This window comes from Schistocerca nitens, chromosome 7, assembly GCF_023898315.1.
Source record: "Schistocerca nitens isolate TAMUIC-IGC-003100 chromosome 7, iqSchNite1.1, whole genome shotgun sequence".
Taxonomy (NCBI): Eukaryota; Metazoa; Arthropoda; class Insecta; order Orthoptera; family Acrididae; genus Schistocerca; species Schistocerca nitens.
Genome location: NC_064620.1, coordinates 192,359,204 through 192,383,086, shown reverse-complemented (window position 1 = coordinate 192,383,086; position 23,883 = coordinate 192,359,204).

The window sequence follows — 23,883 nt, the reverse complement described above, 5'->3', positions numbered from 1 at the left end:
GATCAGTCTGGCTTTACAAAAGTTAAAAACACCAGAGAGGTTTTCTGAGACTGCGGTTGATAATGGAAACAAGACTAAAGAAAAACCAACACATGTTCATATGATTTGTCGAGCTGGTATAAGACTTCGACAATGTAAAATAATGCTGGTTCTTCGAAAGCCTGAGGACAATAGGGGTAAGCTATAGAGAAAGCATTTGAGATGGGGTTCTACAGACGAATGTTGAAAGTTAGATGGACTGGTAAGGTAAGGAATGAAGAGGTTCTGCGCAGAATCGGCGAGGAAAGAAATATGTGGAAAACATTGACAAGCGTAAGGTACAATATGATAGGGCATCTATTATGATATCAAAGAATTGCTTCCATAGTAACAGAGGGAGCTGAAGAGGGCAAAAACTGTAGAGGAAGACAGACATTCGAATACATTCAACAAATAACTGAAGACGTAGGTATGTTAACTTAAGGTTCACCTGATGTGGAACGTTAAGGCGTTCGCAAGTTCCTCAAAACGTTCCAACAGTCACAAAACTTCTCCCTCTCCCACTGGTGGTAATTCATCTACCGCCTTTCAACCCTGACAAATTAAACTCTATATCGGCGGCTAGGGACCTGTTCTGTACAAGGACGTCGTTTTGGCGAATTTTGGGGCGATAGTAAACTCCATAAATTTGCCTCATCCAACCTTGATGATACCTTGTGTGCCCTTTGCTATTAATTCGTGAAGTATTTCGGTGAGCTTGTTAAAGTAAACTACGTGCTTGTCGCCTTAGCATCGTGGTACTCCAGCCAGGTTCCCCTCAACTGTATCTCTGTACTTGTTGCCTGCTGTGGTTCGTTTCAAAATAACTGATGCACATTTCATTGGTGAAGATTTTTTTTAATAGATGCTGCTCTTTTCATTTAAATTATGACCAACTACTGATGAAACAATTCTGGAGATTGAAATTTTGTCGTGTCTGCTATTTAAAAGCAGTGCAGTTTACCTTAAGGAGAGCTACTCTTTTCATTGCAATAATTCCGGGCAAGCTATAGTACATCTTTTTTGGGCATTTAAAGTTTGTCTGGTATGCCAATAAAAATATGGAGATTCACTTTAATAAAAGCTATTATTTTCAGGGCGGCCATTAAGGGTATTCATATAGAAAAATAATTCTGGAGTATTGAAGCCTTGTCTTCTCGCCTTTTACTGTAATTCTGGTATTACCGTAATTATGGTCTTACAGAGGACTGTAGAGCCCATTATAACTCTGAGTTGCGCCTACAGATAGTTTGCTTACCATCATGAGTAATCTTGGGCAGATGTTTTTATCAAGTTATGTTGGGTTGCTTTGTCACCACATAAGCGGTGTCTGAATTGTATTCATACAGCTTCCTCTTATTCTAAACTTACGTCGCCAACGGGCGTAACGCATTTGTTTTGTGTTTACTACTAGTTTGCGGTGAATTTTAATAGAATTATTTAAATTTTATATCCAAAGTCAGTCTAACGAATTCTGAAGCCCTTACAAAAGTGGAATTTTCGGTCATTGCCGAAGTTTTATAACAATAGGCGGTTTTACGTAATATGGAAAATTTTTCTTGTAAAGAACTTTGTAAAATGTTTGTTTTTTAGAAAAAATAGGGCAAGTGAATTTGTGTTAATGTTCTATTGAATAAAATAGCGTTGGTGTTGTCAACGGCGAATGCTCTTCGTTGTTGTCTGGCCCAGTCGTAAGATGCAACAGCGTATTAGGCTGGTTGAAGGGTCTGCAAGACATCGTAATATCCATGCTGTGCAAACAGGAAAGTTGTGCATTTGAGAATAATGATAAGTCCGGTGGTCTCGGGATACTTATAATAGATTAATATTTTTATCTGTACATACTTCGCTAATACTTTTTGTGTGTTTATTAATTCAGCTAGTTAGACTAATTAAATTTCGCCACTTAGTGCAGTGCTGTTACTTATGTGGCTGTAGGACCATTTCTGTTTACGTCAACTCTTCCAGTGTTCAGTATATGGTATGTGTGAATATTATCCTTCCTAAATGTTCAGTAGGCCGCTACTGAGTGCACCCCTTGCGGCATTCCTAGTTACTACATGTAATGGATTCATTTTTGCCTTTCCGATAAATGAATGTGAATGGACAGAATTAAGTGTGTGTGTCACTAGTCTTGAGTAACACTGGAACTTCCGCTCGACACTTCCAAATCAGAAACTACATTTACTAATGATTGATTAAAAAATGTGACACTTTAACCCCTAGGCACCCTATAACATCAGAAACTATCATTAGTTACTTGTATGGAATATTAATTTTATTGACGTGTAGAATCAAAACACTGAAGTTCAGAGGAGAGCAATGGAGTTTTAAGCGAATCGTTGCCGGGATTTAGTTCCTCCCACGCTTCAGTCGATGTTCAGTTTGATCTTCCTCTGTTTTCACTTCTCTTCTGTCGTAGGCGTTCGAACAAATGACACACTTTCACTCACAGTTTTGTTATAATGTTATATGGCTATTTAATTTCCGTTAGGTCAGGAAGAGAGGCATTTATGTAAAAATACAACTGCACTGAGCATCAATGCAGACAGGTAAAATGGACTAGATGTATAATTTGTTTGACAGTTGGTCGTGAACCAAATGAACTCACTATTATTTGTCAGTTGCATGATGAAGAAGAAAATCCTATGTACTGATGGTTATGGCAGTCTGTGTATAATATTGCTGTGGCAGATGGACACCTAAAAAGATAACATTCTCAAATATTTGTCTAAATGCAGTCACACATGTAAAGAGAGAGAAATAATCGTACACCTTTGATAGAAATTATTAATTTTATTTAATATTTGTTTAAATGGAGTTCAGTGACATTAAAGCTTAATTAATATTATTTTTCAAGGGTAGTTTTAAGGTCAGAGGTCGAAGATATTTTATTAATTCATTTAATAATTCATTCACTTTAAATATCTGTGAGTAGGTGTCCCCATTCACTTTTCAGACAAACAAGAGATTTAGTCCTGATTATCGTGCACCAGCACTGTCTCTTATCACGAGGCATCAGTGGGATATCCTTCTGAGCCACTGTACTTGGTTCCACATTAATATATTCATTGGCTAGTGAGCCGTTATACCCGTCCACTTTGCACACAGGCAAGAGTCCCAGCCCTGACATTCTCCATCCAGCACTACTATCACCTTCTCCAATAATGAGGCATTTATGATATGCCCTCCTCATACACTGTTCTAAGTTCCTCATCAATATGTTCACTGGCTAGTAGAAAAGCTGTTGTCACCGCCCAATTTGCAGTCACCCAAGAGTCTTAGCCGTGACATTATCTGGAGAGTATCTCTAACACGTCCCCAACATTCTGGCATTTTCGGGATATCCACTGTAATCAGTTCCTCACGAACATGTCTATTGGTTAGTGAGTCATTATCCCTGTCCACTTCGTACACGCACAACAGATCTGCACTGATGTTTTTCACCCAGCACCTCCAACATCCTCTCCGACGAGGAGTAACTGGTGAGACGTCCTCGTCATGAATACGTTTAGTGGGTAGCGAGGCGGTGTGCCCGACCACCGTGAGAACTCACGACGGTCTTCGCCCCGACTCTCTCCGCCCAGCACCTCCGACACCCTCTCCGGCGGCGAGGGATCGGCGGGATGTCCTCGTCACACTCCACCACAGACGACTCGTGGATCTCGGCAGTCGTCACAATCATCCAGCCATCGTTCACCTGCACACAAAAGCAACTTTTCCCTTTAAAATACATAAGACTTTCTTTATGCCACAACAATAGCAATAATCCTATAAGATGACTGGTGTGGACAAAGCGTGTATTAAGAGAGAACAACTTTCTATTTTCGTGTGTAATCGAATGATAGGGAAGAGTTTTCATACATAATCATTAACGGTGACAAGGGTCATATTTGTTATCTCCCAGGATGAAAAAATTTGAGCCACTTTATAATGGTCTCAGAAAAGGGTATGTTGTATGTAATCAACTCATCACTTAGTAGCGAGTTATCAGTGAAGTTGTGTCTTTAGTGCCGCCTTACCTTCCCGACGACTTTGCCGCAGGCTACATCGATAGCAGCAGGCGGTGGCCGGGACTTCTCCGCCTGCGCTGCCAGCAGAACCAACTCGTCCACGTCTGAGCGCAGCCGCCAACGCGCGGCGCTCATCCTCTGTGGGAGATTTGTTTCCACCGTCACAATTCATTCATTTGAGGATTTTCAGTTTTATTTTTCCAACTTTTATCTAACGTGTAATATTTTGTGGGTATTTACTCGCAGCATTAATTAAATTAATGCCACATTACTGTATAAATTAGTTTCACAAGCTAAAACGATGTGGTCCCATCTCTCTACAACGTAACTAAATCGTGTGTCGAAACGTTTAAGTCGTTGAACGTGGCCCCTACTGAAACCCTACTGCGACGGTGAGACACAGCTAGACAGTCTCTCATAAATGGTCTCTAGCAAATCGAACTAGTTTCAGAACATCTCGCATCTGACACCAGAACCAAGAAGGAGTAGTGCAAATAGTCACATAAACTACCTCCAACTGGTACCTAACATCTCACACTAAAAATATCACCCGTAATCAAAACAGAAGAAGCTAATGGATCCACTCACTGCTTTGGGACCTCTAAATACCGAGCACGTGTACGCCCATTCAGTTGCAGCGGTCGACTTGAAAACATACAAGTGGCTAAACCAGTCCTAATATCACCCCCTAGTCAGTTTTTTCAAGTATCAGCTAACGAATCATCATCATGCATAAGTGAGACCTGATACAATTCCTACATTAATTTTATCAAATTTTAGAGAGAATCTTCAGTAGTGATAATTGCATTATTAGCAGGTGTTACACGTAGTATAACTAGGGTGTTGCGGTCCTGAACCAACAGCAACCAGTTTATGAAGACATTTCTCCACATTCTGTAAGTTCTTGTGTGAGTCTCGTTATTTCCAAAAGTGCCATTTACTACTAAGATTCAGTAACTTAAGAGATTTCTTTCTATTAATGTTCTGCATAACCTTCTTTTTTATTTGTAGTCCATTGTCCTTGTACAAAGTACAATTTTGAGCGGATTAGTGGCTACAGAGTTCGTATTAAACGGATGTACTCGTAAGGCCAGCCGAACGTTATTTCGTTTTATTACCGTTACAAGCACGTTTACACGAAGCCACAAAAGAAAAGTTGTTATTCTGTAATGGTCTATTTGTAACTTCGAGTAGCTAAGATAGATTAATCAAATCCAGAAATCATTACAGTAATCAGAGATGTAAAGATATTATCTTGGTAAATGTGGGTGCACCCAAGAGTCATTACTGTTTTTTCAATAAAGCTCGGTATTCCTCACCTCTGGCTTTCCAATCAGATCGACGTCTATCAGGTCTTCGTAGAAGTCTTCCTCTGCCTCCCTCCCAGACCGGAAGCAGAACACGCCCAAAAGCCTTCGGAACATCTGCGAAGAAAAAAAATAGATATCACGTGACGTACTGACCAGACAAAATTACAGCGTGTCCTTTATGGACTCCTGGACAGTTAGAAAGATTGGAATGGGACAGTGTCCTACGAAGATTTCTTACAAATGAGTATGCACATATGGAGACAACACCACCAGAAACGTCGATATCTCTTATACTGTAGGATTTTAACGAAATTCAAATACCAGCTCACGAATAATTTGCAAATTCTGATCAAAGTAACGGTATAGATAATAGAATAATACATGTAGACCCAATATATTCTAAGAACCAAATCTATGATTCAAGCCCAGTCTCGTTGTGGGGACATACAGTGCCAACTAAAACAGGAACAAAGTTTTCGAAAATGTGTTATGAGACGTGTTGTAAAGAGTGAGGGGATTCAGTTTACATTTCGGAACAATGTACGAACAATACACATGATATCATGCGACAGAATTTAGTATATAGGTTACCCGCGTGGTACGTTTTTCTTTTTCTTTTCCGTTTCTTTCTCTGTTCTTCAAGTCAACTGACACCACACGAACGAGCAACGGTTCACACTAGTTACTGTGGCCCGACTTATTTGCTCTCTGTGCAAATTTCCACACATTCTTTGCCGTACCATTTTAAAGCCACTTCTACATGTAAAAAGGTACCATTAATTTGCCCATATATGGCACCAAAAGAGTGCGAGATACTTGTGGCAAATGGCCAAATGTCCAGCATGTAGCGGATACCTTGTACGTTGGACAAGAAAGAAGAGTTGAGTGATATAGCATTGAGTTATTTGCGCTTTATGTGGCTGTAAATGAGTTAAAATTACCGTTCAGCTACGTCCAGTGATTTTTTTAAGTTGTGCTAAAGCCACTTGCTGAGGAGAAAGATCAAATAGCTCACGTGAAAAGAAAATGTCGACTTTCTGCCACGTCGTTGTCCAGTTCGGCCGCTGACGAGATTGTATACTCAGTTTCCCTTTCTGTTGTCCAGTACGTAAACATGTAGACTTGAGTTACAACAAACTCTAAAAATTCTCATAGCCAGATGGTAATCGTTTAAGACTGTAAGCGACGGATGCTCACTAGTAACTGAGTTGCTCAACTTTGTTCCTTACTGAAGCTAGTAAAACCACCTTCATTTGGAGGTGGAGTAGCAGAGAGTGCAACAATATTAACATCTCATGCAGTCATTGTTTCACTTGGAACAGATTGAAAAGTGCTGACGTTTTGAAGCAAGTGTCTTTCGATTACTCCATTCACACTGAGAGGCCTGGTTAAATTAGTTTCACGTGCAGTGCCTCAGACAGAATGCGTTGCTCACTTGGCAGTGAGGTGAAACTCATCACGCTCTCCTTGAAATTGCTTCACAGGATATCTCGTTTTTAACGGTTTTGGTCCTTCGGAGCTTCCATTGAATGATATGTGATTCACAGCTACTGCTACTGAAAAGCTCTCAAACGTAACACTCAGTCTCATAGGAACGCACTCGCAGATGCAACCAAATATGAGGTGCTGATGTACACACAACTCGCAATGGTGCTTAAATCTCGAGCACGACAAGAAAAGAATAAAGTGGGAAGAGAGAGAGACAGAGTAAATGATCCACCTTCATTTCTTACAAACTTAGAAGTAGCTACCTCTATTTGGAAAGGACACCCCCAGAGTAGATTAGCAAGTCCATACTATACGCTATGTTCTAACAAATAAAATGTAGCACGTTATACTGTTTTTTGAATATTCCACAGAAAATAAATTAGCACCCAATATCCGAAGGCAGTGTAGTGGGACGTCTAACAATCTCTTTCTACACACATGGTTTATCACGAGATATCTACGGGAATGCAATAAGTTGGTTGACACCGAAAATGAACCTGAAATATACCACATGTTGTGATCGTACCAATTTTTTAAATCGACTGATAACTTTGACACATTCACAAGAGAAAGAAGTAAAACATAATTATTTAAATAAAACTGAATTTTGAATGTACCCCATCATTACATACGAATAAAAAGTGTAAAATAATTTCTCACAGTCCTATACATATTCTTATCCTTATAAAGATAATGCTGCAAATTTGTGATTGTGAAATTTTAGTATCCGTGGTAGTTCTTGTAAGATTAAAAACGAAAAACGTGAATCACATGCAATATAGCTTTACATTAGTCAGCAGGTGAGTTATCCATGCATCAGTTATGTATTGCGTGTGCCCCACGTTTTTCGTTTTAAATGTTTCAAGTATTTTTATAGACATTAAAAATTTTCGATCACAACTTTCCAAGACTCTGTACATGGTGTTCGTAATCTGCATGGAGCTATGAAAAATCATTTTATACCTTTCAGTCAGATTTAAAAACGTGTTACACTAAAAACTGAATTTTCCTTTCAGTAGTTGTTTTCTGTTTCTTACTCCTCGGTGGGTGAAATTTTATCAGTTGATTTCATACCTTTTGATGAGTTTACAACGGGGTCTGTGATATATTTTAGGATTAATTCAGTTTATGTTCACCTGACTTGAAAAATCTGTTGATTTCTTCTACGTTTATCTTAGGATATTACCGTGTGGGAAAGAACATCTGACCTCACTCGGAGGCGTAGCACCTACCGTTCATTCCGCGGTCCATTCGCGACTGGATCAGAGAAAGGGGGAGATGGCAGTGGTGCATAAAATAAACTCCGCCGCATACCAGCAAGACAGTGAGTTAATAATGCATTGTCCGATATGTCTGAGCTATGCTGGAAGTTTCAAGACTCTAGGTCACCTTTAAGTTAATTTAGAATCAATTGCGAAATATGCACCGAAGAGACTGACAGTCAAGGAATCGAACTAACAGAAACGTGCTTGAAAGTAGCGCATTTATAGTGATGTGATGTTAAAGATAAACCCTAAGAAACCATGAATCGAGCACAACTCAACATTCAGATAATCAGTAAGTTGATAAATACGTTTCAAGTCAAGTGTAGGAGTCTAAAAACTAAACTCCATCCGAACAGGCCAGGAGGGCCCAAAGTTACCGACCCACCGCCGTGTCATCCTCAGCTGACAGGCTTCGCTGGAAGCGGATATGGAGGGTCATGTGGTCAGCACACCGCTCTCCCGGACGTATGTCAGTTACGAGACCGGAGCCGCTTATTCTCAATCAAGTGTCTTATCAGTTTGCCTCACAAGGACTGACTGTACCACGCTTGCCAACAGCGCTCGGCAGACCGGGTGGTCACCCATCCAAGTGCTAAACCAGCCCGACAGCACTTAACGTCGGGGATCCGTCGGGAACCGGTGTTATTTGGTCCCTGGGAAGAAAATGTATCACCAAGGATGACGTTTCCTTTCTCTTACGCTCTTAATCAACTTGTAATTCATTCTTAATCTCTACATTTCTGAGGCGATATTTTCTGGTGCACACTATAACACTACGGACAATTCTTATTTATCCTGCTCAAATCCTTTTGTGTGGAAAATCAAGTTTAAGATTCATGGAATATAGCAAGTACTGCCATGGCTTTCTCAACTTCATCTTTCTCTCTTTCGTCGTTTGTTTTTGTTGCGCGTTTCTAGTTGTTCCACAGATTGCGCTGCATTTTAGGATGCTGGTATTAATGTCATTCACTAAACCACGTCATTTGATCATACGCGTATAGCAGAGCATTAAAAAATTTTCTCTGTTGACCTTTATGCCGTAGCTGATACTGCGTTCCCAAGCACTGATTAGGTCATCCACGTAGAAGCTGAAAAGAGGTGGAGACAGGTTACATACTTGTCTAATTCTCTGTTTTCTTGTTACGTATTTAAACAAGTTCTTTATTCTCGATCATAATTTTTATCTCTTTGTAACAGCTTCAAAAGACTTGATTAGACGCATCGGGAAGCCATTTTTTGCATTACTGACACATCACACGTCTATTGCCTTTCTCAACAGCATTTTCATAATCTACAAACGTAATAGCGTCTCTAACTTAAATTCTTTCCTCTTCTTTAACCGGTGCCTTACCCTAAAATATACTGTCATTACAGGATAGTTCTCCTATAAAGCAAAAAATGAGCATGCATCAATACTCGCTGTTAAATACAATAGTAAATACCTAATGATAAACCTTCCGTGTTGTAGGTCAACGCACGTGAAACCATTTTTTTTTTCTGCCTTTTCATCCAAATCTGTCGTTGGACAACTATTGAGGAGTTCGTAGTTCCGCCAAGTTTCGCGACTGACCTCTTGTGTCTGCAAGCCTTAGGGGAATCGGGGGCATCTCTGATGTTCAAAGCTGCTTGTATACAAAGAGCTAGGAAAAATGTGTCTCATGGACAGAGATCATACAAGCTGTAAGATTCAGCGGCAGCTAAACCGACTGGACGAGAAAGTAACCATTACATGAACAAAATTTTTGTTTCCTCGTGTACTGCTACTACATAAAACATACACAGCAATAATTAGCATGTATTTCCACTACAGAGCAGAGAACGTCCGCTAAAAATAGGGCGATGGGGAGGGGATGTAGGCAACTCATATTAACTCTCTTGTGAAGTTCCGAATGACAAAGAGACTTCACGTCACATGCCACTACACAGAAACCAATAACTGTTATGCATTTCTTCAATCATGTTCTGAATTTTTATTTCTGTATCGCTTGCGATACAGGATATCAATTTCTTTCTAGGGGAGGAAAGCTGCCCCATCTTCTTCTCGAAGGATCTGCCCATGTTCCAGACCAGCAAAAATTAATTGTGTACATATATCTGCTGCTGGTGAATCACCCCGAACAAAATAAATCACCTTTATGATCTACACTATATGCATTACGTAACATGATATAGTATTCTAATATGACCTAGAACAACGTCGCCGAGTAGCCACTAAATTCATTTGATAATGGAAAAAAACAAACTATCGGAATTTACAGGATACAAAAATTTCAGCAGGGTACACCAGTTACCGTAACCATGTCCGCTAATGCTGTAAAACTAATCTCGAAGATTGAACATCAAATCTGATCACTGGAACGGATCGTTTCCTTCGGTAAAACGTATCTGGTCGACAAATCATCTAAATACAGCTGGATACGAACGATTTCAAATGTGGGGCCACAGCGATCAGCCGCAGTAGTTTACACTCGACGTCAACGGCAAATGATGTTAGTTTGGATAAGAGATGACGGAGACAAGATATTGGCTCGCCACTTACGGTTTCGTGTAGCGTCCCACTCAACGCTATCTTTCTACGTTTTTCTATCTGATGACGGTCCTCAACAAGCAGTTCAGATATTCAGTTAATGGTCTTTTCTCACCAAGAGGAAGCATTACAGCACGATGAATAGCACTACGAAAATCACACAAGCACACACAATATGCTTACGCAACACGATTCGAAATCGCAATGTTGCTTCTCAACTGCCGCCTCATGTTTCGATATTTCAATGTTGACAAAATCGTCTGGGACCTAAGCTAAAGAACAAAGATAGCTCCTGATTGTACCGCAGCGCTTTACTAACCGTAAGTACTCCGTGGCTGATTTGTCTTTGTAACTTTCATCAGTGATAATGATAGTATGGAATTAAATATTTCACAATCGGAATCATTATTTGCCTACTACCCAAGACAAAAGAATAATGTATATTGGAAAATATCCCAAATCAAAGCTAATGTGATGATATAAGTCTCTATAATTAAGTGCAGCCACACGCAGTACCCTACTGCCTACAGAATTGTGTAATAAGTTTGCTTTGAAAGCAAGACGTCGACCTACACGACTACAACATATCTTTTTGACAGAACCATACGTTAGATATTTTGTTTTTTAATATGCAGTGAAATAAGAGTGGTAACTGTTTGTGAGTATGAACAGATACGAAACAGTCACATCTTGTGAAGTTTCAGTGAAACTGAACTTTTATTTGTACGAAATACGTTTGCATCAGACATTTCCCAAGAACTTTTGAGATTTATGAACCGACGCACTGAGTGGGTCTTTGGGTCGTTAGGATATGCAGATACGTCTTTTTAGATCTTGAATAAAATTAGAATGGAATGAGTTAAACGTCGAAAGAGACTACAAAACCACTGCGATGCTGTCAAGGAGCAACCTAGATTGCAACGACGACACATTCAATATGACGGTGAAATAATTTAGGAGGATGCATGCAGAAGGTGAAGCTGTGTTTCGAAGCAGAATCTAACTGCGTATGCTGTAGTAAATACTGTGTCCCTAGGAGAATTAAGATCCTCACTAAAGAACAGGTACACACATGTCTGAACACTTAGAACATGAATCGTTATGTGATGGTACGAAAGTGTTACAGACATGAGACACAGCACCCAGTTCCTAGGTCAGTTACCTACATGAAATATGCGTAAAATGGGTGCAGAGTTACTAATAACACAAGGGAGATAGTTGATACAAATTAACGGAAATGTCGAATACTATTCATGCGCCAAAAAGGAAGACTTAACTAATAAATGGTGCATTCTTTTGAACATAATGTCAGAAAACCTAAAAATTTGTGGACGCGAAATCACAAGAAATTATCCATACAACAGTATCCATATATAATGTAATTATCCGAATCCAGAATCAAAAAATACGTACTTAGTGCAAAGAAGCAGTAAACCATAACTCCTTTCCGCTGCAACACATATAAATAGTAGACACCTTAAGTAATTCCCTTACATATCTGCGTTGCAATAAAACTATAAGGAAGACACACCGAGGTCATCGAAGCACAACCTAAGAAACATTCTGAACTAAATTATCTGTATAACATTAACCACAGTTCCTTGCAAACATGAAAGATCTCACGTAAAACCTGATTTCAGAAAAATGGGCAAAACTTCTATAACAGAAACGCGTTTTTATGCACTATTTCTACTGGAACAAAACGTGATGTGCGCGAACAGTCAATGAACATTATTTTACTTGCAAGTGACTTGGTAGCAGTTGGAATTTTTTTATCCTCTCCTGCTCTTACGTGGCATTGAGAAGGTTGCAGTGTTTTTTGTTTTTGTTTCCGTTGCTCGTTACCACTTGGCTACCGACGTCCGACCGATGTTTCGTCATCTTCGCTTCGCTTCATTGACCACTCAGTTACGAACTTCACAACGAAACCTATGAGCTCGGTACACTGTAAGTGTATTTGTACAAAAAAGAAGCAAAACAGGCTAGATAATCTAGATACACAGGCATATCCTTTAAAGGCGATCATATCCTCGTCCTCTATATCGGAAGTTGAGCTACATGCTACACTTGCAAGGCGTATTAAATGTAAAATGAAGCTAAAAAGTCTTAAACTGTGTACTGCTGACATATTCATACCCAGATATATGCATTTTGGCGACAAGGCCCCTATTAGTTGAATAAATGCTTAACTGCATTAGCGTCTGTGGGAAAGAGTGTAAGACCGAGGATGAAGTTTTCATCCTGCAACGAAATGTGTTTGAGAGAGAGAGAAATACAGATAGACAGCCAGCAAGCGACCTAATAAAACCGTCGTCAAAAGTGGCGGCTTTTAGTGTAATGACTCTAATGACTCGTGACATAGTAGGGTAGAGAGAGAATGGGGAATCAGCTGGACGCACTTCAGTTTACAGACTAACGAAGAGGGAAGAGTTTGACCACATGCCAGCGGCCTCCGTTCCCTCACGTGTCTACCATCCGCCCACATTCCTCCACCCTGTTACAGTTACAGAACATAATTTATCCCTTAACAACATTATATTGCACTTAGACGTGGTACATCCATTTAAGAATTTCCTTTATCCACTTCGTTTAACAATAAACATTAATTTCAGAACGCAAAATATTATTTTCAATAATCTACGATTTTTCCAACTGCTGCAACGCTAAGAATATCTGTTCTCCAGGAATTGAACGGGACATTTTCTTAAGAAATTTAATGCAGCTGAACTGAACACTGGATTGCATATTTTCTCAAAGCAGTCCGCCTGTCTGGACCATTAGTATAATATTCATGTCAGTCCCTGCTACTACTAAGTAAAAATTATCAACTATAACATTTTTTCTTGATTCGATGTATTTGTACTTCGTTGGCTGGGCTATGAACAATATACACAATATTGATCATAAACAGAATATGTAAGACATAACATGATTCACTATGCTAATGCGACGCAGAATAATATCGGTACAAAACCAGTAAATCATCTCGAAAATGAAAATAAAAAGCTTCCTGAATATCAAGAATGTAAAGAACTCAGCAGGCTACATCAGTTACCGAAATCATGCCCACGATTTAGTGAAAGTACTCTCGTAGATTGAATCTCAAGCCGCACTGGAAAGGATTTCTTTTATCTTTCTCGTTAGAATGTAGCTGGTGTGATTAAACATCCAAAGTGAAACCAAATACAAGCGATCTGATGCGTGGGCTACAGCGTTCAGCAACAGTAGATTACAGTAACATCAACAGAAAAGAATTTTAGCGTGGATAAGAGATGACCGAGAGAAGATGTTGACTGATCACTTACGGTTCCGTATTGCGTCAATCCAACGCTGGCTTTGTAAGTTCTTTTGTCGGAAGGCTCTTCTCGGCAAACTGTTCAGATATTCAATAAATGAACTTGTCTCACCAAGAAGAAGCTCTAGAGCACAAAGAACAGCACTACGAAAATCACGTAAGCACAGACAATATGTTTATGCAACACGATTCGCAATCGCAATGTTGCTATGCAACTGTCCACCTAATGTTGTGCGACATTTAATTGTTGACAAATTTGTCTGTGACCTAAGTCAGATAGCGACGATTACTTCCGACTGTAACCAGACAGTTTACTAACCATACGTGTATTAAGCGACTGATCTTCCAAGGCCACAAATTCCGAACTTCACAACCCAATGTAAGAGCTACCTACACTGTGAACGTATTTTTGTACCAAACATGGCAGATAATGTAGATACACAGACAGACCCTTTAAAGGAGAACACATGCTCGTCCACTTTATCGGAACCTGTGCGACCAATTAGAGCAGCACGCAATGTGCAAATATAAAATGATGTCAAATTTTTAATGCTGTACACTGCTGACATATTCGAAACTAGGTATATGCCTTTTGGCGGCAAGGCCCCTCTTAGCTAAATAAATGTCTCGCTCTCATTCTGCAACGAAACGTGTGTAAGTGTATGAGAGAGAGAGAGAGAGAGATACAGATAGAGAGCCAGAATGCGACCTAATAAAACCGTGGTCAAAAGTGGCGGTTTTAAGTGTAGCTTCTAGTGACAAAGTAGAGTACAGAGAGAGGGAATCGCCTCGTAGCGCTTCAGTTTGCAGACTAACAAAGAGGGAAGTGTTTGATCAAATACCAGCTAACTGCATTCCTTCACTTGTGTGCCATCCACAGACCCACCACCCTCCTACAAAGAACTGAATATGACAATTTTCCTAACAAATATAATGTAGCTTACTGATTACTGGAATACATTTTTGCTTGAAGTAACCCATTTCGATTTATTTAAGATAAAAAAAATTCATCTTCAACCCAACCCCCGTCTACCTCACCACATCCCAACCCATCTCCGTCCCATACGCTCTATCTCACAGCTCGCCGGTCTGGAGTTATAAGTATAATATTCATATCAGTCCCTGCTACCACCAACCATAAATTTTCAACAATATCAATTTTTACCCCGCTCTTTTGGTCTTAGTTGACTCAGCTATGAACGATATAAGAACCTTGGCAATCTACAAGACATGTAAGACATAAAAAGTAATATGACGCGTAATATAGCCGACACGTAGCCCCAAAACCCTCTTGATGGTGGACATATACACCTTTCCTAATTTGAAGGGTATAAAGGGTTCGGCAGGGTACATCAGTTACTTAAATCATGCCCACGAGTTTGTAAAACTTTTCTCATATTCCGAAGCTTAAGTCGGACCATTGGAAAGGTTTTCTTTCCCTTTTTCGTTTAAATGTAGCTGGTGCCGTTAAACATCGAAATAAAATCAAATACAAGCGATTTCATGCGTGTGCTATAGCGCTCAGCAGCAGTAGTTTACAGTTACATTAACGTCAAAGGATGTTAGGGAGGATAAGAGATAACGAAGAGAAGATGATGTTCACTTACGGTTCCGTACTGCGTCACACCCAACGCTGGCTTTGGAAGTTCTTCTGATGGAAGACTGTTCACGAAAAGCACTTCAGATATTCAGTTAATGAGCTTTTCACACCAAGAAGACGCTCTAGAACACAACGAATAGCACAACGAAAATCACGCAAGCACAGACAATGTGTTTACGCAACACGATTCGGAATCGCAATGTTGCTACGCAACTGCCCGCCTGATGACATAGGATATTTCATTGTTGACAAATACCCCTGGTACCCAAGCTAAAGAGCGGCGACCTCTTCTGACAGTACAATAGTATCGTACTAATTATATAAAATAAGTTACTGCAATGTTCATTCTCAGTATTATTATTTTCCTCTTAAGTAAAATTTATTAATCATCTCTCTTTGAAAAGCCTCGAAGTGAAGATGATGAGGTGATATAAGCTATTATAAACGAGGACAGCTGCAACCATATGTGCGAAGAATTGGGGTAATAAGTTTTTCTTAATGGCACGTAGGCCGTCCGCGGTGGCCGAGCGCTTCTAGACGCTTCAGTCCGGAACCGTGCGACTGTTACGGTCGCAGGTTCGAATCCTGTCTCGGGCATGGATGTGTCTGGTGTCCTTAGGTCTGTTAGGTTTACGTAGTTCTAAGTTCTAGGGGACTGATGACCTCAGATGTTAAGTCCCATAGTACTCTGAGCCATATGAACCATTTGAACCAATGGCACGTTGTCCACTATCGCTATAGTTTTATTTTTCGGTGACTACAAGACGTCGTTTTGGCTTACCTTACTGTTACGGTAGATCATTTTGTAGTGAGCTGTGTAGTGATGGTGGATGCTACTTATGAATATGCACAAATCTGAAACATCCGCTTCTTTTGAAGTTTCGATAACACTTAATTTCTAGTTCGACGAAATATGTTTGTATCAGACATTTACCATGACATTTTAAGATTTGTTGGCCGACGCACTTAGTGCGTCTGTGGTTCGTTGCGGTGTGTAGATGCTTCTTATAGATCTTGAAAAGAATCAGTATAATGTCCGAATCATTCGGGCGTAAAAAGATACTAAGAAAAGGATGTAATGGTTTGAAGTGCCACTGTAGTTCTCAATTACGACAGTTTCAGCACGATGGAGGAGATTCTAAGAACAAATTCAAGTAGGGTGTGAAGTTCCGTTTAAATAAAGTTTCAAAATTCGTATGAGATAGTAAATATTGGGTCCCGAATGCGAATTACCCTCTATAGTAAAGATCATGCACACACACGATTGAAGGTTTAGAAAGTGAAACATTATGTAGTGGTATGAAGTGAGAGCATATGGCGCTGCGGTCACCACCGATGGCGGTTGCGTACGTTAACCACTGCTGCCATGTTAGTGGTATTAGGAAGGAGTAGGCTCTGCACCAGCGCTGAGTACCACTTGCTCATCTCCATACAGTACAAAAATGACATTTATGTGTTTTTACTGATTTATCTCGTATTTTCTTTAGTGTTTTATCTAAATACAACAGTAAAGCAGATGTTTCACATGAATTGACATGAACATAGCACGTAATATTTTAACATAAATTCAGATGTGTTAGTGTAACTAATCATTGTAGTGTATAGGTTGGAAAAATCTACATTAAATATCTGCGTAAAATATTAATTGAAAGTATGTATGAAATATGTAAGTCAGTAAATAATAGCCCGCATCTCGGGGTGTGCGGTAGCGTTCTCGCTTCCCACGCCCGGGTTCCCGGGTTCGATTCCCGGCGGGGTCAGGGATTTTCTCTGCCTCGTGATGGCTGGGTGTTGTGTGCTGTCCTTAGGTTAGTTAGGTTTAAGTAGTTCTAAGTTCTAGGGGACTTATGACCACAGCAGTTGAGTCCCATAGTGCTCAGAGCCATTTGAACCATTTGAACCATGAGTAAATAATAAGTTTGAAAACCAAATTTGTTTCCTAACCTTTCGTTTCAAACATAGTTCACATGGTTTTAAGCACTATGGGACTTAACATGTGAGATCATCAGTCCACCAGACTTAGAACTACTTAAACCTAACTAACCTAAGGACATCACACATATCCATGCCCGAGGCAGGATTCGAACCTGCGACCGTAGCAGCAGCATGGTTCCGGACTAAAGCGCCTAGAACCGCTCGGCCACGTCATCCGGCTACCATCTGGCCATTTGCCACATAGATATGAACTGTATATTAGTTTGGAATCCAGAGGCTCGCGCTACTGGCCTATTGTACTATGCTGCATTGAGACATCAAAAATTTTGTAATTTGTGATCCTTGACTACATTACCATGCAACACTATACTGCGCAGCACTATACTACATTAACGTCACACTACATTAGACTACACTAACCGGTGACAGAACCAAGCTAGGTTTTTGATTTGTCTGGATAGCTGACCCTGGCAGACTGAGGCACAGCTCAGGTTTCACAGGGACCCTGTTACTGCTGCCCAAGTTGTATAGATTGGGAGGCGACTGTCAGGGACTATTCCTCGAGGCTCATCTCCTCTCTCCTTGTAAAAGGTTGCTGTAGGTGGATGTTCTGCTATGGTGCAACTCGTCGTCTTTATATATGGCCTTTTCATTGTTGTCTCTAGCCAATGTACGCTTGCAGTTCATATGCTAATACACATCAAACAAAGTTTTGCATCACCCCGGTTCCCAGAAATCTAGAAGATAGACGTTTACTGTCGATTTCGTATCACAGATACAGTCCCTTTGACTGTTCAGAGATGTCACTAAACCTGCCTAAAGGTGAAAACAGTCATGCATGAGCTGCTCCTATTAGACGAAGGGGGTCAGATAGCCGATCAGATCCAGTCATTCCGCCAGGAAGGAGGTACACGGCTCATGTAGTCTGTAGTTCCATCGTGCCTAGACGGTCAATACCGCTGTTTGATCGCGTCCACATTGTTACTTTGTGCCAGGAAGGGCTACCAACAAGGCAAGTGTCCAGGCGTCTCGGAGTGAAACAAAACGATGTTATTCGGACATGGAGGAGGTACAGAGAGAAAGGAGCTGTAGATGATATGCCTCGCTCAGGCCGCCCAAGGGCTACTACTGCAGTGGACGACCACTACCTATGGATTATAACTCGGGGGAACCGTGACAGCAACGCCACCATGTTAAATAATGCTTTACGTGCTGCCACAGGACGTCTAGTTACAACTCAAACTGTGCGCAATATGCTATATGATGCACAACTTCACTCATGACGACCAACGCGAGGTCCATCTTTGCAAGCACGACACCATACAGCGCGGTACACATGGGCCAAACAACATGCCGAATAGACAGCTCAAGACTGGCATCATGTTCTCTTCACCGATGTTTGTCGCATATGTCTTCAACCTGAGAATCGTGGGAGACATGTTTGGAGGCAACCCGGTCAGGCTGAACGCCTTAGACACGCTGTCCAGCGACTACAGCAACGTGGAGGTTCCCTGCTGTTTTGAGGTGGATTATGTGGGGCCGACGTACGGTTCAAATGGCTCTGAGTACTATGGGACTTCACATCTGAGGTCATCAGTGCCCCAGAACTTAGAACTACTTAAACCGAACTAAGCTAAGGACAGCTCACACATCCATGCCCAAGGCAGGATTCGAACCTGCGACCGTAGCGGTCTCGCGGTTCCAGACTAAAGCGCCTAGAACTGCTCGGCCACAACGGCCGGCCGGCCGGCGTACGCCGTTGGTGGTCGTGGAAGGCGACGTATCGGCTGTACGATACGTGAATGCCATCCTCCGACGGATAGTGCAACCATAATTATGGACAGCATATTTGCGAGGCATTCGTCTTCATGGACGACAAGTAACGCATGCCTCGTGCACATCTTGTGAATGACATCCTTCAGAATAATCAAATCGCTTGACTAGAGTGGCCACCATGTCCTCCAGACATGAACCCTACTGAACATGCCTGGGATAGGCTGAAAGGGCCATTCATGGATGACGTCATCCATCACCACTCTGAGGGATCTACGACAAATCACCGTTGAAGAGTACGACAACCTGAATCAACAGTGCATAGATGAACTTGTGGATATTATGGCACGACGAATACAGGCATGCATCAATGCAAGAGGATGTGCTACTGGGTATTAGAGGTACCGGTGTGTACAGAAGTCTGGACCACCACGTCTGAACGTCTCGCTCTATGGTGGTACAATATGCAATGCTTAGTTTTCATGAGGAATAAAAATGGGGGAAATAAAGTTTATGTTGATTTCTATTCCAATTTTCTGTACAGATTCCCGATTCGGAACAGAAGTGACGAAATTTTTTTTTTATGTGTGTATTTTCGCTGTCAGCAAATTACACTTGTGCCACAGCTCCTCTTTCCTTATTATGTCATCGACTGTTCCATAACCAAAGATGTTCCTATCGTAGTCTGCAACATTTTGTCCAATGGCACATTCTCAGGCGATGTGGTCAAGTGTGCCGACTGCTCCATATTCACAAATGTCTTTGATGTGTGGTTGTATTTTCTGCATTTAAGAAGGATATGGGCCATGTCCTGTCAGGTAGTGTGTATTTTCCTTGGTCGGGAAGAATGATGACATGTGAATCTTTCTTATACGTTATGTTGGAAATGTTTAGTTCTCCTTCCTGTTTTTGCCTCGTCCCAGAAATATTGCCATTTTCTATCGGTGTATGTTTCATTTCCTTATTCAGTGTGGCTCTTGTGCCCAGTGTCTCCTTTACTGTTTCATAGTCTCCCTTTCTGAGCCAATACGGTTTACCGTACTTTATTGTGGCTGTGGTCATATGTAGCAAGTCTAATATTACCAGGAGTGCCTCATTCGGTATTTTTCTATACAAAACTCTGAGGCATAGAAGCACGCCTCCCTGTGCTTCCCGTAGAGTGTGGGTGTCCTTAACTTTCTGGCTGTACGAACCCAGACACTCAACCTGTACCTCACAACAGCGTTAATATTGTTCTTTGGTACGTTGTTACTCCACTTAGATTCATATGAAAATTTCTTTGGCCTGTTGTTCTTATTTTGTGTAGGATTTTAATGTCTCTCTGGGAGACGATATCTACATCTGCATGAAAATCAAGCTTTCTTCCATGTTTAAACCAAGGTACTTGTATATAACTTTTCTTTACATCGATTGGTTATTTATTCTGATTGTGTGGTCCCACGATTTTAACGATCTTCCTAGTCCAAAGAGGCCCGTTCTCCAAAGACTTTGCTGATATCATCTTTCGTCACTGCCATTGAAGAAACTGTCGACGCTATCAGAGGATTCAGCTGAAGAAATCAGACGTGAAAGCTGCCATGCAATTAGGAAACGCAGCCCACAAAGAAGTAATGTTTCCAAGGAAGAGAGATTTGCGGTATAAAAGCTGCGTGAGGATGCTGACCCAGTCGTGCTGCGTGCTGATAAAGGTAATGCCGCCGTCCCTTTCCTTCAGGAAGTCCACAAGAAAAATATATGTGGTCAACTTAGTTCTGGTGCATACCGGAAGATTAACAAAGATCCTACCAACGAGATGACAATATGAGGCCTATAACGAGCACTATTAGTTCACCAACGCATTTTTCTGCCAAATATTTAGCATCCTTATTAAAATCAATGGTAGGAAAATGTAGACACCACATATGTAATTCTGTGGATTTAACTCAATGGATTTAATGCTATGAGTTAAGTTCAGAGACTTAGCAATGTCATGCCAAATAGTACTGATGTCCTCGTTTGTTTTGACGTGGTATCATTATATATTAAAGTACCTTTAAAGAACTCTTTATCTCTTATCGGCCAACATTTTGATAAGAACATCACGACCTTGCTTGATCATGTGCTATTGTCATCTTATTTTCAGTTTAATGGTGAATTTTATTAGCAGATTGATGGAGTTGCTGTGGGAAGCTCCCTCTCCTCTCTGGTGGCTAATTTATTCATGGAAGACTTCGAGAACAAGGCACTGGACTTAGCAAGTTTTAAACCTCCGGTATTCCGAGGTACGTGATCGACACATTTGTAGTGTGGCCGCACGAGATGAATTAATTACATCGATTTCTTGAGCATTTGAATTCTATCCATGCTACTATTAAATTTACTATGGAAATAGAAAAATATGGCTGCGTCCACTATTTGGATGTTGTCGTTCGCCCTAAAGTTGATGGCACATTAGGTCATGCCGTATATCGTAAACCAAAACATACATATCAATATCTACACGCCAGTAGATGCCATCGCCCTTCACAGACCACAGGTGTCCTTAAGACCTTAGTGCACAGGGCGTACTGTATATTCGATAAAGATAATTTGCAAGAAGAGCTCACATACCTCAACAACTTTTTTCAAAGCGAATGGATTTTCTCCGCAACAAATTCGTAGAGTATTCAATGAAAAACCTAGAATGCAGGTGTGTTATGGGAAATAAGATAGTAATTCATTCAAATCAAGTACTGTTTTGCCCTATTTGGGTGCTGTCTCCTGGAAGATAGGCCATATTCTTGAGAAAAACAGTGTTAACCCTATCTTCCCGCCTCTCACGGATATTGCAGCTTTACTCGGTGTAGATTAGCTAATAATTTAATAAACAGAGATAGTGGTTTTTGTTTGAACAAAGCATGGAACACTGCTCTTGGGGTAATTAAACTGCAGAGAGGTCGTCATGGTTTCAGCTCCGCCGAACATACATCGATAAGCGAATCGAATGTCTGTACGCGTTCGACAAAGGCGGCGCTTATATAAGCTTATCTTAATGCAGCTGACCAGCGTCTGTGACCTGCATACGCAACACCGCAGCGGTGGAGCATCTATGGCCGAACATATCACATTGTCGTCAGTCTTACCGCACGCTCTGTGGACGGCCGGACGATACACACCCGAACTATCTGCGGAAGAAATTTTATTTGCGCGGCTGCATGTCAGAAATTTAGGGGGCTAACATGAGAACTGTGTTGTGTGGTGATTTCGTTTAACTGTTTTCTGTGCACCAATTACTTAGTCATTCAAGAACTTCACTAAAATCCTCGTCTAATTTAACGCTTGTACTGGCAGATACTGTAATTAGGAGATCATCTGCGTAGGCTATGCAGCCTCTAGTGTCTGCTGTACTCTGAAGCTGGTTTAGTAAAGACTCTATGCCCACATTCCAGAACTCTGGACCCAAAGAGCGTCCTTCAATCAGGCCTTTGGTGATATCTGTCACGATTTTGTTTCAAGAACATTCCAGTTGCATCTGAATGCCTGCTCAATAATTTCGTAGTCTGTTAAAGAGACATAAGGGGCAGTACATGTGCTTCATTTTGACAGGGCACTCCACCAAAAATTATCAAACGCCACAGCTATACCAATCATTGTGGTTATAACGTACTTGTCGTCTGAGGTGTTCACAACATTCACTGGTTGATTTACCGATCGTGGATGGATTTCAATTTCCTGAAACCATGCTGCAGGGTAATCATGCCTATTACCTTTCTGTGATCCTTCGGGCGGCAGCACAGAAGCTCTTCTTGTATATTGGCTAGAACACACAATGTTTTCCCCCTCACTATTCTTTTATTGCGGGACCTACCGATTTTATGCGGATGGGAATCTTGTTCTCAAAAATAAATAAATAAATAAATAAATAAATAAATTACTGAATCGATGCGGATCACTGTGGTTCTTGCTCGGCCATCCTCATATAGGAATGTGTCCCTCTTGCTAAGAGTTTCAAAATCCTTCCTTGTATCCACCACAAGCATCACAGCTTCAGCATATTGCATTTTCCACGGTAAAATCATCTCTAATTTGCGTTTGGTAAACATTACAGTGATAAAAAGCAAATATTTGACTGAATTTATTTATTATCTGTATCACGGATGATCACTAATTTCACAAATGGGATATTGGCAGTAGGTGTACTGCAGATAGCGTTAGATAATACATGCTCCAAAATCACTCACGAAAATTAAATACATTACTGAAGGGAGTGTAGAAGACTAGGCATAAAATTTAAATAGTACTCTCAGTTAACTCTTCACGGGCGCATTTTTTGTAGCAACTCGGGGAAAATAATTTTTTTACTAGCCTATTATAAACTTGATCAACTAACTAACGGTATTTATTTTTTAATAATTTTATTATTGTGATAGAGGACCAAAAACTATGGTGGTACATATATCACCCCACCATCTTTGTGAGGTATTTAAATTGGTGGTAAAAGGATTTCCCAATTTCCTTTTGAGTGCTGTTACACTTAAAAAAGTAATGAACAGTGTTTTCAGTTTTTAATTTATATTTTCTTGTGCTGTTTTTAATATATTTGTTTTCTGTTATTAATATTTACTTACCACAATGTGAAAACAATCCCAGAAACTATATGACTGAATAAAGGTACGAGCTGATATAAGTCGCAATCATGTA